Here is a 17,242-nt window from a genome sequence, read left to right as displayed (position 1 = left end):
ATATATTTTTGAACAAAGAGAAAGACACTGAAAAATATCCAAATATCAGCTAATGTTTGTTGCCAAAAGGAGTGTAAATAGAAAAGGGAAGGCTCTAAGAAAGGAAAATACTATCATTTTATTTACCCCTTGTTTATTTATTTTAATAGTTACATTCAGATATATTACTCTGTAATTTAAAAAAAGAAAAGCAGAATAGTGGGGGAAATGGAACAATACCCATTGTTCATTAAAGTTAGTAACAATTAACAGTTGTTAACAATTAAACAATTCTTCTTTGACACATTCAGAGATAAATTACCTTTTAAAAAGATGAAGAGTCCTTACAAAGTTCATTATTTTGAAAATGTGGAGCAATAGGGGCTGGAGATGTTTGAGAGCACTGGCTGTTCTTCCAAAGGACCTGGGTTCAATTCCCAGCACCCATGAGGCAGCCTACCTCCGGGGGGATCTGACCTCCTTACACAGACATGAATTCAGGCAAAACACCAATGCACATAAAAGTAAATAAATCATTTTTTAAGATGCACAACAATAAATGGGAACCGAACTTGCATAAAAGTGGTCTTTCCCAATGGGCATTAAATGAGATACTTTCAAGACAAACTTTACTGGAACTTCTTACGTAGCCAAGCATAACCTCAAACGCTGAAGTTCTTAACCTCCTGCCTCTGTCTCCCAAGTACTAGGATTATAGGCCTGTACCAGCAAACTTGGTTAAGTGGTACTGGAGCTCAAAGCTAGTACTTCATGCACACTAGGCAAACACTACTAACTGAGAAACACTGCCAGCCCAAGACAAACTGTTTTTTATTTTATGACTAGCACAAGGATATTGATTTGTGCAGACTCATTCTCCCTCTCTGCTCTCTGTTGTAGGATATTTTGACTGCACTCTGACACTCCCAAGACTGCCAATAAAGTTTACCTTGAATCAGAGGGCCGAGCTAGCTACTAGCTGACCAAAATTAGCCACAGAGGTTTTGGAGGACCCAGGACAGATAGAAAGACATGGGAAGTAGTAGGGAGGGGATTAGAAAGAGTCATGGCCCTTTGGATCAAGGAAGAAGAGAGAGAGGGGAGGTCACTGGTGGCTTCTCCGCCGCCGCTTCTCTGATCACTCAGGTTTATACCCCACATCTGACAACTGAGTTTTTATTACTAATAGACTAATTTAGATCATCATTACACCTCTCCTCTCCCTCCCTCTTTCCATCTCCCTCTCCCAAAACCTCCCTCTCCTACTGCAAATTGAACCTAGGGCCTTGGGCCTGCTAGTGTTCCACTACTGAGCTATATCCCCAAACTAAAATTGAGATTCTGAACAACTATCCATACTATAGAAAGAACAAAATTTTTTCAGAATGTTTTTATATAGCAGATAGACAAGTCCTTTGTTTTATTATTGTTGTCACTGTTAAGTAAAGACTACAGAAATAAATCCTCTAAACAGTTCACCTCATCTAATCCTATATTGTTTAGAAAAAAGAACAACTACAAAATCTATCAACCTGGAGCACTGGTGGGTAGTGGGAGAAGCAAAATTCACATTATTCAAAAAATTAGGAAAGATGTTTGTAAAAGTTGAAAATATTTACATGACCAAACTGAGGAAAAATTTGTCAGTTTCATTGTTTCAAGAAACAGTGTGGCTTTTCTCACTTAGATAATTTAATTCTATCACCATAAAACCCTCTAAAGGTAAAGTTTTTAAAAAGACCTTCACAGCTGGTGAGTGACAGAGCAATAATTCACACCTGTTTTGCTGATTTAAAACTCGTAACACATGTTCTTTCTACTACACAATTGGTCTCTCTTGGCAGAAAGTCAAAGCTGCTTTTTTGTTTTGTTGTATTTATTTTAGACAGGCCCTTATGTAGTGCAGGCTAGCTTCAAACTCTTGCCTCAAGTTCCTGAGTACTAGGAATACAGGCTTATACAACCATATTCCACTTAAGGCTTCTTAAACTGAACAGTGATTCTTAAATAGTATTGTCTCTTTCTAATATTAGAAATATCTAACAGCTTTCAAAAGTAGTCTCTCCTCTTCTTTAAACTCCTAGAAAAGGAAGAAAGAAGATCAATGCTGAAGCAGGATTTGAGTGTAGGTGGTTGGCAATGGTTATTTGTTTATGTGCTTTAATAAGTCTTCATTCCACTGGTCTACAAACCTAAATACCTTCACCACCACCCAGCTGACAAGCCTAGAGAACCCTGCAGTTTCATGGAACTGGAACAGAAACGGATTTCTAGAACATAGCAAATCATCTATTAAGCTTTCATAAACCAGCAACTAGAAATTGCTAGGACACTCTCCCTCTCCCATGCAAGATTAGGAACAAAGGGTTAAAAAGACACATTTAAGCAGAAATACTAAGATCTGAAGCAGATTCTCCAAGTCTAAAATGACTAAATCATATATTATCTACATACTTGATCCCATCTTCAAGTTCAATAAATATAATCTATTATAAAAAAGATCCACAGTAAAAGGGGGGCTTCCGTGACAACAAGAAAACGAGAGCTAAAAAGAAATACAAAAAGAAAAGAGAAGAAAACTAGAGCCATGTTTCTTCCTATCTATTTTTAAGACCAGATATGCTGATATGATATTTAAGAAGAAATGTGTGTCTACTGCTCTAAATCCATTTGGAACAAGTAAGGGTTTTCCATCATTCTTATTTATATGTACTTTTCCTTGTAAACTTTATGTCTGCTATACTTGCTAATATTTATAAAAATGAACAAATGGGGGCTGGAGAGCTTTCTTTGTTTGTTTGTTTTGTTTTTTGTCTTTTTTTTTTTTTTTTTGAGCTGAGGATCGAACCCAGGGCCTAGCAAGCGCTCTACCACTGAGCTAAATCCCCAACCCTGGAGAGCTTTCTTAACAGGTAAAGTGTCTGCTATGCTAGCGTGAAGAATAGTGTTCAGATCTCCAACACCCAGGGAAATTCCACGCAGGCAGAGTGGCCTGTTTGTAATTCCTAGCTTTGGGAAGGCAGAAAAATTCTTGGAGCAAGCTGGTTAGCTAAACTAGCCAAATCAGCAAGATCCAGGTGCAAATGAGAGACTGCCTCAATATATAACAAAGCAGGAAACAATCAAAGAGACTGAACATCAACCTCCGTACTCCACACACACACTCACACACCTGCCCACACATATGTAAACACACAAATGCACAGTACCACACACACGCAAAAAATGTTCTGAATAAAACATTTAAATGAACATATAAATCATATAAAATCTTCTTCACAGTGCCTTTGCCACAAAAGGAAAACAGTAAAATAGCAACAGTAAACTTTAGAAAAATGAAAATACTAATTAATATGCTACTTGTTTTTAAGTATATTTTTCAGAGGTGGAAGAAATATCTAGGACACAGAAATCTGAATTATAATTTTAGCTTTTGAAAAACAATATGAAACTTCTAAGCACATGCCATTAATCCCAGCACTCGATGTCTTTGTGTTCAAGGCCAGCCTGGTCTACATAATGAATTCCAGGACAACCAGAGCTACACAGTGAGACCCTGTCTCAAAAAATACCAAAAAGAAAAGAAATTTCTACCCTTAATTGAAAGAAAGAGAATAGTAGTGAAAATCAGGACATACACATGGCAGGAGTCAACAAATATCTAAGAAAATGACACACCCTAGAAGTGTTCCAATTTTCCCAAAATAACTAATGCACACTCAAACCTTATACACAGGGTATCTGTATAACAAAGACAAATACATATACACATAACATTTTTTTATGGAAAATACACAAGAAACAGAAATCTAAGCAGAGAAAACTATTCTATATTCCAAATTCCTCTCTGCTTTGGATACTTAATTTTTTTTTCTTCTTACTCTCTTTCCTTATTTTTTTTTTTAATTAGACAACTCGTACTATGTAGCCTTGGCTAACCTGGAACTCACTATGTAGACTAGGCTGGCCTGGAACTCAGAGATCTGCCTGCCTCTGTATCTTGAGTGTTGGGATTAACGGTGTGGCCACTGCACATGGCTCTGCTTGGGACAGAATCCAACTTTAGAGTTAGACATAAGAATGTTATAAAGGAAGTACAATAGGGGCTTTTCAAGTAAGCAGTACTAAGGCAAAGTAGTGACTTTTCCTCAATAAATAGTATTTTCTGTAAAAACCTTCAATAGACATATATAACCCCTAACATTAAAGGAACATTAAGGGCACAGACTTTGGAATAGAATAAGGAATGACAAACTTTTTTTTTAACGAAGTAAATATTTAGGCTTTGTAGGCCATACAGTCTCCATGGCAACTACTCAATTCTGCTGTTGACCTGAAAACAGCCACAGCCAATATGTAAGCAAATGAGCATGTTCCAATAAATTTGTCTTTATGGACATAGATATTTGAATTCTTATAATTTTCACATCATGAAGAACTACACTTTTAATATTTTTTCAACCAGTTTAAAAAATCTAAAAACTATTCTTAGCTTTCGGGACACATAAAAATAGGTGATAGGCTGGATTTAGCCCATAGGTTATAGTTGGTTAATTTCTATAATACATACAGAAAGTAATTTGGCTCAAGTTCACACAGTGAACCTTCTAATCTTCCTCCTGCCCCCACCCCAGGAAACATAAAAAAAAGTACAAAATATAGTTATCTTTAGGGACAGTTTTAATTACAGTCTAAGTATTAGTCTGAATACTTAGATTTAGGTATATGCATATGGACACTTTTTATACTTTCCTGAGACTGGGTCTCACTATGTATCATCCCTGGTGGGTCTGGAAATCACTAGGTAGACCAGGCTGGCCTGGAACTCACATAGCTCCCCAGCCTCTGCCTCCCAAATGTTGGGATTAAAAGCGTGTGCCACCACACCTGGCAAAGAATGAGTTTCTCTGTGTAGCTTTGTGCCTTACTTGGATCTCTCTCTGTAGACCAGGCTGGCCTCGAACTCACAGAGATCCGCCTGCCTCTGCCTCCTGAGTGCTGGGGTTAAAGGCATGCGCCGCCGCCGCCTCCGCCGCCGCCGCCGCCACCACCACCACCACCACCCAGCTGGATGAAGTTTCAAAGGCATAACTAAAACAATCTTTCCTCAGTAAGTGGACAGTGAGTACCCACTATGTACTGACTATACTGACACAAAAGAAAAGATGAAAAGTGGGTCCTGCTTCAAGGAATCTAACAGACTAGCAATGAAACAGTCACATAAATTATTAAATATGTTTACCTGTACAAAGGGAGAAGATAGAACACACTCAAACCCAATTAGGTGAGTAAGAATAACCTTTTCACTCAAAAGATACTGTTTAGTTCAAGACATTAAGAAGAATTTGCCTACAGAACAATATAAAGGGAAGAGGTAGTCCAATGCAAAGACAGCTTTATATAGAAAGGTATGAAAATGTAAGAGATTATGTATTAAAGGAATTCAGAATTATTGAATAACTTCAAAACGAATATGGCAAGTAATAAGTCAAAAGAGGATGCAAGAAAAAGACTGTGAATTACCTCATATGGTTGCTAAAGAGTTCTCATTTGATCTTTTCTATGATGAGAAGCACTGAAAGCTTCTGAATATAGTAAAATGATCAACTAAACATTTAAAACTATCACGCTGGGGCTGGGAAGACAGTTGAGTGGGTAAAAAGCTGTGCAAGCATGAGGACCTAGGTCTGAGTCTCCACACCCTTAGGAAATAGGAGGTATGGCTGCATGCACTTGTACCTCGGCACTGGGAGACAGAGGCAGATGGATCTTGAAAGCTAAATGACCAGGTGGCTGGCTAGGCTAGCCTAGCCAAAAAGCAAACTTTCAGTTCATTGAAATCCTATGCCTTAAAAGAATAAAGATAGCAATAGAGGAAAGCATCCATTGTCCTCCTCTGGCCTCTACATGTACAGGTGTATACCTCACATTCATGTGTATGAAATCACACACACACACACACACACACACACCACCACCACCACCACCACCACCATACATATAGAGGGGGGCATACATATCACTCTGGCAGCAGTGTGGAGGGACCTATGAAAGAAAGGTACATAAAGAATACAGATGTCTTCTAGGCAATCTGAATTTTTTTTTTAACACACCAAGATCATTGACTAAAATGCTTGGTTTAGGTGACTGACATCAGATTAACTTGAGTTCTAATAAAAAATGACACTTCAAAGGCCGTGTCTAAAGGAGCCAAAACTATACAATGGAAAAAAGAAAGTATCTTCAACAAATGGTGCTGGCATAACTGAATGTCAATATGTAAAAGATTACAAATAGATCCATATCTGTTACCATGCACAAAACTCAAGTCCAAGTGGATCAAAGACCTGAACATAAATCCAGTTACACTAAACTTAATAGAAAAGAAAGTAGGAAGCACTCTTGAACTCATTGGCACCGGAGACCATTTCCTAAATAAAACACCAACAGCACAGACCCTGAGCACAACAATTAATAAATGGGACCTCTCGAAATTGAGAAGCTTCTGCAGCCAACAGAATGGGAAAAGATCTTCACCAACCCCACATCTGACAGAGGACTGATCTCCACAGTATATAAAGAACTCGAGAAAGTAAACATCAAAATACTGAACAGTCCAATTAAAAAGTGGGCTAAAGAGCTAAACAGAATTCACAAAACAAGAACTACAAATGGCTGAAAGGCATTTAAAGAAATGCTCAACATCCTTAATCATCAGAGAAATGCAAATCAAAACGACTCTGAGATACCATCTTACACCTGTCAGAATGGCTATGATCAAAAACACCAATGAGCCGGGCGGTGGTGGCGGCGGCGCACGCCTTTAATCCCAGCACTCGGGAGGCAGAGCCAGGCGGATCTCTGTGAGTTCGAGGCCAGCCTGGGCTACCAAGTGAGTTCCAGGAAAGGCGCAAAGCTACACAGAGAAACCCTGTCTCGAAAAACAAACAAACAAACAAACCAAAAAAAAAAAAAACCACCAATGACAGTCAATGTTGGAGAGGATGTGGAGCAAGGGAACACTCCTCCACTGTCGGTGGGAATGTAAACTTGTACAACCACTGTGGAAATCAGTATGGCGGTTTCTCAGAAAATTAGGAATAGAACTACCTCAAGACCCAGCCATACCACTCTTGGGCATATACCCAAGGAATGCTGATTCATAATATAAAGATACACGCTCAGCTATGTTCATAGCAGCACTATTTGTAATAGCCAGAACCTGGAAACAACCTAGATGCCCATCCTTGGAAGAATGGATGAAAAAAATGTGGTACATATACACAATGGAGTACTACTCAGCAGAGAAAAACAATGAAAGCATGAAATTTGCAGGCAAATGGATGGAACTAGAAAAAATCATCCTGAGTGAGGTAACCCAAACCCAGAAACACAGTCATGGTATGTACTCACTTATAAGTGGATTCTAGATATAAAATAAAGAACAATCAGACCACAACCCATAGAACCATGGAGGCTATATATATAGCATGGAGGTCCCTAGGACGACTGTGGCTTATAATAAATTTCGGTTTTACTCAATTATTGAAAAAAATAGCCAAATGAATGGAAACACATGAACTATGAACCAAAGGCTGAGGAGCCCCCAGCTGGATCAGGCCCTCTGAATAGGTGAGACAGTTGATTGGCTTGATCAGTTTGGGAGGCAACTAGGCCTGTGCTCATTGCATGAGTTGGCTGTTTGAAACCTGGAGCTTATGCAGGGACACTTGGCTCAGTCTGGGAGGAAGGGAATGGACCTGCCTGGACTGAGTCTACCAGGGTGATCGCAGTCCTCGGGGGAGGATTTGCCCTGGAGGAGGTGGGAATGGGGGGTGGGCTGAGGGTAAGGGGAGGGAGTGGGAGGGGGAGAATAGGGGAACCCGTGGCTGATATGTAGAACTGAATGGAATTATAAAAAAAATAAATAAATAAAGGCTGTGTCTACCATAACTGAAAAAAAGACAGAAATTGATTCTATGGGAAGAAAAAAAATAAAGTATAATTAAGACTAGCATCGACCTAATTCTTTTGTCTCTTAAGCTTGGTCATGTTTATCATCTACTAAAAAAAAGCAAACAGAAGCTGAACACAGCAAGATACTTTGGTGTGGCCCATACAATAATCAACTCACTTGATACTTTCAACATCCACAAACACAGTTTTCAAATGATTTTTTTAATAAACTGACTTGGTGTTAGAAATATAGCTCAATGGAAAAACACTTGCCTAATACACACAACGCCCCATGTTTAATGCCCAGCACTACAAAACAAAAGTAAATTGATCTAACAAAAAGAAATGTGTTTCCAGAAATAATTATGGTACTACAATTATTTAGAACTTTCTAGAGTAACAATAAGTCCATACTTTTTCCACATCTACTACCTGCTTAAGCTTTCTAAAACTCAGATATTGAGTTCTTGGTTCTCCATCTACAATAACTTTGATCTTGAAGACTAACGGTAAGTTGTCCTCTAAGAGGAAAATGACCTCAAAGTAGAAAATATCTCCCTTAAGCCTTAAGCTTTTAAGGCTTCTATCCATAATTTTTTCAAGAGACTCACCAGGGATACATACTCTCCATCATCACCTTATCTCCCTGTTCTGTTTTTCTTTTTAATCTTAAGCAATTTTCAACTAGTATGTTACTAGAAAACATGCAATTCAAATAAACTGAGATAGTCTTCACAATAAAGCACAAACAATTTATCTTTACAGTATGATCTATCTTTCTACCAAGTAACAGTATTTGATGACTGCAGGCATATTAAGCAAATATGATGATGTTACTGGTTAATAATAATGGTAACCAATAATAATTCACAGAGAAAAGAGAAATGTCTAATAATTAAGCTAGCTTCCAGTATTTGTTACCTTCCTCAGACTAGTACTAGAACAATAAACCACCATGTGTAGCAGCTTGCTCTAAGTCCTTGAAAGAAAATCTGGATGCTATCAGTGAAAATATTCTCCTTAATTTTGGGGGACTCTGAATTCAGTCCACCATAATTCAACTCGTGTGCCCAACTATTCTGTTTCAGATTTTAACTGTATTTCAAAAAGAAAAGAAATATGACAAAGAAAGAACTTTATGCATTATTACGTATAGTTATTCTACTACATACTCAGTAAGTTATCAACCATCCCAGTATTTCCCTTTCGGAACTTCTGTTATTAGTATATTCCTGTTTAGAGTCTATGTTCTTCTTCATTCAAAATAATTCATAATTATTTAGAAAATACTAAAGGAATAAAGTCAACTATAAGAAGGAGAGCTTGCATGGCATAGGTAAAAAATCAATGTTGAGGGGCTAGGAGTGTAGCTTAATGGTAGAGCACATGCCCAGTACACACAAAGTCCTGGGCTTACACTCCAGCATCCCCGGGTGAGGAAATATTAGTAACAGCCAGACAAGGTGGCACATGCCTTTAATACCAGCACCAGGGATGCAGAAACAGAAGGATAATTCAGTGTCAATCTGGGCTACATATGGGGACCCTGTCTCAAAAGAAAAAATAATGTTAATGATAGAAGAAGGAAATAACCAATTAAGGTTTAACAATGTTGGTTGTAAATTTTTACAGTAAAGATGCAAACCAAATTACATTTGCAAGTAGAATATTATCAATACAAATTCAGAGCATGTCTGAGCCTATATTTCAATTTGTTGAATATACTAAAGTATATAATTTTATATCCTGAAAATTTTGTCCATAATAAATATGTTAAATCCCATAATACCAACAAATGTATATTAGGGTAAAAGAGTGTTTGGTTACGTGAGATATATGATTCATAATATAATCAGAAGAAATTCTGTGAAAAGAATGACAGAAACAGGTTGGCAAAGAGAAGAAAATAATTATCACAATTGTGAGAGGCAATAGTCCACTTCCTAAAACAAGTGCAAGTGTATGAGGAACATGGACTACACTGTTATTCTTTGTACTTTATTTATTTTTGTAAATATTTCATATGTAATCAACATCTACAAAATAATGGTTTAAGTGTTAAGAATATTCGGATCAAACATTTGTTTGGAAGAGTTGATTATTCATAAAGATCTAATCCATTTTTGCTAATCATATTTTTAAATAAACAGAGATCATAAAATGTGAATATGGAGGGAAAATAATAATTTCTTCTTGATTTTCCAAATAAAAATAGCAATAAAGTAGCCGGGCGTTGGTGGCGCACGCCTTTAATCCCAGCACTCGGGAGGCAGAGCCAGGCGGATCTCTGTGAGTTCGAGGCCAGCCTGGGCTACCAAGTGAGCTCCAGGAAAGGCGCAAAGCTACACAGAGAAACCCTGTCTCGAAAAACCAAAAAAAAAAAAAAAAAAAAAAATAGCAATAAAGCTTTACTGGTACTTTTAAAGAAACATGGCATGCGCACGCACATGTGCGTGTGCATATGCATGTGTGTGTGTGTGTGTGTGTGTTTATCAAACTACCTGAAAGTAACTTTTTATTTCTAAAGATCCCCCTCAAAGCAAACACTACTATAAATATTTTTGATCACATGAAAAGTCCTGAGTAATAGTACTTACTGCTTGTAATCACATAAAGCAAATTTAAAAACAAATTCCTAAGAGAAATGTTCTACTATAACTACTCTTTGCATATGTGTAGGCAGGTTTATCCACATCTAATAGTATTTGCTCTATGATGGACATGTGCATTTTAAGCATAGTATGCCTTGTCAATACTAATGTGCAAAGACAAAATAGTATACTGATGAAAAACAGAGTCTGGAGCCAGAGTTTCTAAACTGAAACAGTGTTTCCACATCTCAGCTACATTATCTTTGGCAAATTGATCTGTTTTCCACTTCTCATGGGTAAAATGGAAATAACAATATATATCTCATAGGATTTTGTAACAGTATAAACAATGTACAAGATTGGCACAAAGTGTGTGCTACATAAATATATACAATTACTCTTAGAAGTAACAGAATACCATGTTCCTGAACATAAGTGTAAACATTCTTAGCAATCTGAATTGACTAATATCAGATACTATTTAACAGGAACATCAAATCTTAGATCTATGTTTCTAGCTCTGCACTCTAAAGTAAACAAGTGATTAATAAATCTACACAACCACTCTAATGATATAGAACAATCTGAAGATTGTTTCCCCAAGTGCAGCCAGCTATCAATTTCTTCCCTTACACAAGGGGGCAGTGATAACAAGAAAAGAACAGGCTCTGCAACACCTCTTCTTCCAGACAGTAGGGGGTGGCAGTACATATGGCTTACAGTCAGAACAAAACAGGAAGACCCAACAGAACTGCTCTTTATTCTCTTCTGGCCCTCTTCTCTCTTTAGCTTCAACAGAACCTCGAGGTAAAGGAAATATCTACAGAAAAGACTAAAGTTCAAATAAATCAAGGAAAATCCAATTTTGTTTTTGAAGGAAATGATAATAATAAATGATCCTGGAACCAGGGCGAAGCCAATCAGCATGAATTTTTGTATTATCTGGCAAATTACTATAGTAAGAACGATATTCAACCAGGTAATTCAATTTATAAGAATTCAACATAACACGTTAAATTTCATCAATAATTAAATGCAACCTAGGGAACACATCAGGTATTTCTGCTTTTGTTTTAGTAACATAGACACCCGGTGTATATACATGTTATATCACATAGCTCATCTAGCCATCTTTTGTTACTTTTGAAATTCCAGTATGTTCTGACAATTCTCTCAAAACAGATGTTCTTAAATGGAAGTCACAATGTTTTGCAGCATGTAGATACACACACAAACGCACACACACACTCACACACACACATTTAGAGAGAAAGATGGAGGTGGAGGGATCGAGAAAGAGAGAAAAGGAATATTTGTTTCATTTGTTTCTGTCTTGTGCTCACATTCCTAAGACAATTTACCTGGCAAATGCTACAAGGAACACTACATCTACAGTATCCAAGTTGTTGCTTTTTATGCCAATTTAATGTATTCTGTTTTTATCTTATCTCACCATCCCATCCCAACAGCTAGAACATACCAGAATATTTCACTATTGCCAGTCTCTGCAATTTACCATTGACATCGCTTTCGGCTCCAACCCTTAAAATGCCTGAAAATTTATCCCTTTTGTTCACTGTATTGTTTTGTTTTCCTTGTTCCACTTATTTTCACCTGTGTAAAAGCCAAGGCAGGGACACAGATGAAAAATAGTTCCCTTTGGCTAATGATCTTGAACACACAATTATGGTCAGGATGGTTGGTTGGTTTGTCTTATTGTTTGTGGGGTTTTTTTGTTTGTTTCCCTAAAGAGGAGCAGAAGAGAGAGTGAAAAACGTCCAATCTTCTTCCTAGTGCTAATTATCATTGTTTATGTTTTATGAGAAACATTTTAAACATTCCACACCTGGAACAGAAAGACAGGCTACAATCATCAAGCTCTACATGCTGATGACAAAACCTGAAATGATTTTTGGCTCCTGTATTTTTTCTTTCCCACCTCACAACCAGACAATCTGCCTTTTTTTTTTTTTTTTTTTTTGCTTTCACGTGGGTACTATATCAAAAAAAAATTGCTTATCACAGCTCCTCTTGATTTCCTATGACAGAATATGTAGCAAAGAGCCCTATTAGTCTTTTATTATACTACACCTCCTTCCCCAAAGGAATTATTAATATTCCTAATAACACTTCTACCGTGCATGTCTACGCCACGGAGGCCAGCCCATCCCGAGCCTTTACCTGGCACATTTCACAACTACTTCTATGCTGCATTCAGGGACACATTTTGCAACTCGTTCTGCACCGCATTCCCTGCCACGTTTAGCAATCTGCCCCGCATCTCATCCCGGTCCCCGTCATCCAAAGACTCTCTCCAGGTACCAAATATCAAGACTAACCTCGGTGACAGCCAAGTGGCCGAACCCCGGAGCCCTCCGAAGCCGCCCTCGGTCCCACCTTCGGAGGCAGCCTGCCTTCCTCACGTCTTCCACACCGGAGGCACTTCAACCCGGCTCGCCCCCGCCCCAACCCCCGCAACGGAGGCGTCGCAAGCGAACGCCCCTGTCACCTCACCCTCACCGACCCTTCCTCCCTGCTCCCCCCCCCCCCCCCGGTCCTTACCTGCCGCTCTGAGGGGCGCGGCGCACCTCGGGGTCAAGCCCGCGTGCCCGTGGTCTCCGGTGAGGACCGCGCCGCCCGCGGACGCGCCGCGGAGGATCCGCGCCTCGGTCGGGCTCGGCGGGGCCTCGCGGCCGGCGAGCACTGGCAGCCCGCGGCGGTCCTCCTGTCAGCGGCGGCGCGGGGGGCAGACTCGCCCCTCAGCACCGCGGCGGTGGCGGCGGCGGCGGCGGCGGCGGGCGCCTCGCTCCGCCTCGCGCTCGGCACAGCCCGGAGGTGAGCGCGAGGGGGATGGGAACGGGGGCGGGGCCGCCCGAGGAGGCGCGCAGGGCGGCGGAGGGAGCGCGACGCCTTTCGCCTGGGGCCCCGCGCTAACGGCGCTCGCAGCTGGCCGCGCCTGGGCGGGCGGGCGGGCGGGCGGCTGGCGCGAGGCGGCTGTGGCCACCGGGCCCCGCCGGAGCAGCGCGCGCCCAGCAACCCGCGCCCGGCCGGCCGCTCTCTAGCGCCGCCGCCGCGCCGGGGGCGTCGCACCCTCGGAGGCCGCCCGCAGCCCCGCCCCCTCCGGGCCGAGCTGGGGAGGAGCGCGAGCGCGGAGGGAGAGCGCGTGCGTGGGGGCGCGTGCGTGGTGGGGCGCGCGCGCCCCCGCCCCCTGCCCCTCCACGGCCTGGGGGCGGGGAGCCGTGGCGGGAGCCGGGGGAGGTGAAACCCCGCGCCGCGCTGACACGGGGGGCCCTGGCGCCGCAGGACGTGTAGGCATTTCGGGTCTCCTCAGAGGGCTTGGGCTGGTGGGGTCGAAGGCATTTGGGGAGGAAGAGGGGAGGAAGCTCAATAGCTGACAAGGCCCTACAGGGTTTGGCTCCGCCCCCGGGATGATGTCACTCTCGAGGTGGCTGCTGCTGTCACGTGCGCCCACTTCTGGGGGCCTTTCCTCCTGCTTTGATGGCATGAACGTTCCTCTAGACTGCCCCCCACTTGGGTCACCACAGGCGAACGTGTCACTCAAAGTCGGCGAAGCCAACAAGTGTCAGTTATTCCTCTCCTGATGCTCGATTGCAATATGTAGACTGCTTTCAAGATGCCACAGTTGCCTATGGTGGAGATTAGAATAGGAATGGGAAGAAAAACAATGGCTTGGGGTGGGGGGTGGGGGCGTAAGGGATAACGGAGAAAGAAAACTGACATCTAGAATAATCACTGATGATTCGCCAACCTTAGCTTGCTAGACTTAAGTAAAGTTGCAATTCTGCCTTGGTCATTACCAGCTTGAATAAGAGTTAATGTGATTTTAAGGCAGCCAGCAAAGCATGCAAACTCATCCCATTAAGACCCTATTGAAGGATATTAGGTCATATTTCCCCAAAAAACTCTCCACCTAGATTTTTCTTCCCCTTGCTTCCTTTCCCTCAAACCACGAAACAGCCGTTCAACTTTGCAAGATTCTTGGAGTAAAATTTTTCCATGTGCTGCAAGATGTTACAGAGCTATCATCGTTGCATATTTTGCTTGGGTGGACTTCCATTCCATTAACTGAGATGACTTTTTAGTCTGCCTCCTAATGAAATGCCATGACTGGAAATTGATTCACAAATTACATCAATCAAAGGTGCTGTGTCTATGCAGTTTGGAAGGGAAAGAGGTTGGTTGATTGGTTGGTTGGTTAGTCTGATAACAGTCCGTTTGAATCTACCCCCATCCCAAAGCATTTTGCTGTGTAATTTCTTTGATTTTTTTTAAATTATTAATTTCAAAACAACACAAAAAAGTGAATATGAAGTCATGTCCAAAAACCAGCCCTTACAGTGAACACTTGATAATTCTGAGGTAAGACTAGCATTGACTATGGTTAGCATGGCAAGGTTGAAAAACTGACATATGGACTCTTGGTTCTAATTCCAAAAGTGAGTTCAGTCTAACTAAAACCCATCTACCTATTGTGATAGAAGCAGGGTACTGATTACTTCCATTGTAGGTGGGTGAGGGGGCACAAGGGGGGAATAGTCTAGATTGCTGAAAATGGTCACAAGGTGCAACACACTTAAAAAGTAACCTGTTTTAACACACAAAGAAACATTACATTTCAACACAGTTTTACAGTGAAACATGACAATGTCATTATCTTGGGGATCACAGAAAACAGGTTTGATCAGTGTCACCCACCTCTTACCCTGGTACACAAGCTTAAGCAAGTCTTGAACCTTCTTTTCTTCATCTGTCTAGTGTGGGTCATGATACCTCACAGAATGGTTATGAAGGTAAAATGAAAAGTTGAGAAATATTTAGCACAGAACATAGTACACAATAAAGTGTTCGTGGAACAATAGCGACTATTACATTGTTCTTACACCTGAATTTACCCTCCTTAATTCTCGTTTAGTCTTTTTATTTATTTTAAAGATTATTTTGTATCTGAGCCTTGCCTTGTGAGTTTTGCTGAAGCTAATAACATTCCTTCCCTTGAGAAGTAACAAAAGGCAGTCAGGGGTATAATATGTTGCTTTTCAAACTAGTTCAGGTGGCAGCACCTAGAAATTATGTTCATTGTGAAGCACCATGAAATATTGGTAGATTGAATTCTGCCATATGGACCTGACACAATTTTACCAGCACTAAAGTTGGTTATATTATGCTTATGGAGATATCCACGTATTTTAAAACATAATATTATTTTTTAAAAAAATAATATGTCTGTGATTTTTAAAAATCTATTTGCAACTTTTTCACAGGGTTTAATAATAATTCACAAAATAGAAACCTTTAAACCCATTTTCCTGGAAATTGGAAAAGCACTGTAATCATCCAGTTTTAGCAGCAGATGTCTTTATTGGATTTTTGCACGGTAAGCTTTGATAGCTGTGGCCCACACGGTCTCTTGCTCCAATAAAGCAACTCTGAACCACTGTCCTCATTTCTTTTGAGTGATCCTTTCCGGGTCCTATATTTATATTGGGCAGTGCCTGTGTCCACTGGGATGAGCTCAGTTTCTGTTCTGATCGTCCAATATGCTTCCCTTCACCCAGCCCTCTCCCACACAGTCCTACAAGCAAGCCTGGGAGTTTGCTATCAGTCTGGCTTTGTGAGGGAAACAATATGTGATTGCTAAAGGTGAGAAAGTGGCCCAGCAGAGACAGAACAACACCGAAGCCATCTCTTTCCTCAACCCCTCTCCCAGATTTCCTTTGCTTCCCTGTCATCAATACCCAAAATTCTGAGACTCCTGATATTTTTACTTATTAAAAAGCCACTCTCATTAAGATGATATTTAATCTATAACGTAATTTGTACATACAATATACCTCATAAGAAGGACTTGCACTAAATCCACAAAGTGCCCTAAACTTGCCCTAGACCTTCCTGCCGTCCTAGTGCCACCGCCTGTATCTGTCCAAATGGCCTTGACCTGCCTCCTTTTGTATGATAACTCATCCCAGCATGCCCTCTCCTGACATCTTGAAGTCATAAATCCAGGCCCACCTTTTCCTTTGGACTTTCTCTCTTGAATAAACAGTACTAGTTACCATTGATTGATGGCCTACTGCATGCAAGTACTTTACGGTCTTAAATATACCTCCCTATGTAATCCTTCTGACAGCAGATGAGTAGCCTCAAGTTTTCGATCTGAGACCCTGAGTTTAAATGATGAACTTCCCAGGGCACACTCAGCAATGGATACAGTCCACAATCTGTCCTCGTTGGCTTTGCTATTGGTTGTGATAAAACACTGACCAAAATCAAGTTGGGGAAGAAAGGGTTTATTTTATCTTACAACTCCAAAGTCATAATCTACCGCTGAAGGAAGTCGGGAGGGACCTGAGCTCAAAGCAGGGACCTGGAGGCAGAAACTGAAGCAGAGACCATGGCAAAATATTGTTTAATGGCTCACTTTCTTTGGCTTGTTAAGCTTCCTTTCAGATATAGGCCAGGAGCACCTACCCAGGGTGGCACTGCCCACAGTGGGCTGGGCCCTCCCACTTCAGTCATGAATCAAGAAAATGTCCCCATAACCCATGCTCACAGGCAAGAAAATGCCACCACAGACATCCACAGGTCTAATGGAGACAATTCTTCAGTGGAGATTTCCTCTTTCCAGGTGACCCTACTTTGTGTCAAGTTGATAAAAACTTACCAGCTCAGGACCCAAACATAAATACCACTCTTTA

The 17,242-nt window shown here is 40.9% G+C and overlaps 1 protein-coding gene across 14 annotated transcripts in view; it reads right to left on the bottom strand.

The window, feature by feature from the left end:
- Positions 1-17,242, bottom strand: part of Tanc2 (tetratricopeptide repeat, ankyrin repeat and coiled-coil containing 2) — a 338,567-nt gene that overhangs the window by 308,948 nt on the left and 12,377 nt on the right. For 3 of the 14 annotated variants that reach the window (XM_076577703.1, XM_076577721.1, XM_076577725.1), the window contains exon 1: positions 13,089-13,466. The exons of 1 other annotated variant lie outside the window; for it this stretch is intronic. The gene's annotated coding sequence lies outside the window, so the exon portion shown is untranslated. Of the gene's footprint in view, positions 1-12,865; positions 12,889-13,088; positions 13,468-17,242 lie in introns of those variants that run through there. 10 more of the 14 variants (XM_076577707.1, XM_076577708.1, XM_076577712.1 and 7 more) reach the window with 5 other exon arrangements.

The sequence above is a fragment of the Peromyscus maniculatus genome, chromosome 8, assembly GCF_049852395.1.
Source record: "Peromyscus maniculatus bairdii isolate BWxNUB_F1_BW_parent chromosome 8, HU_Pman_BW_mat_3.1, whole genome shotgun sequence".
NCBI classification, from domain to species: Eukaryota; Metazoa; Chordata; class Mammalia; order Rodentia; family Cricetidae; genus Peromyscus; species Peromyscus maniculatus.
The sequence above is the reverse complement of the archived record's forward strand: the minus strand, read 5'-3'. Positions and strand labels throughout refer to the sequence as shown.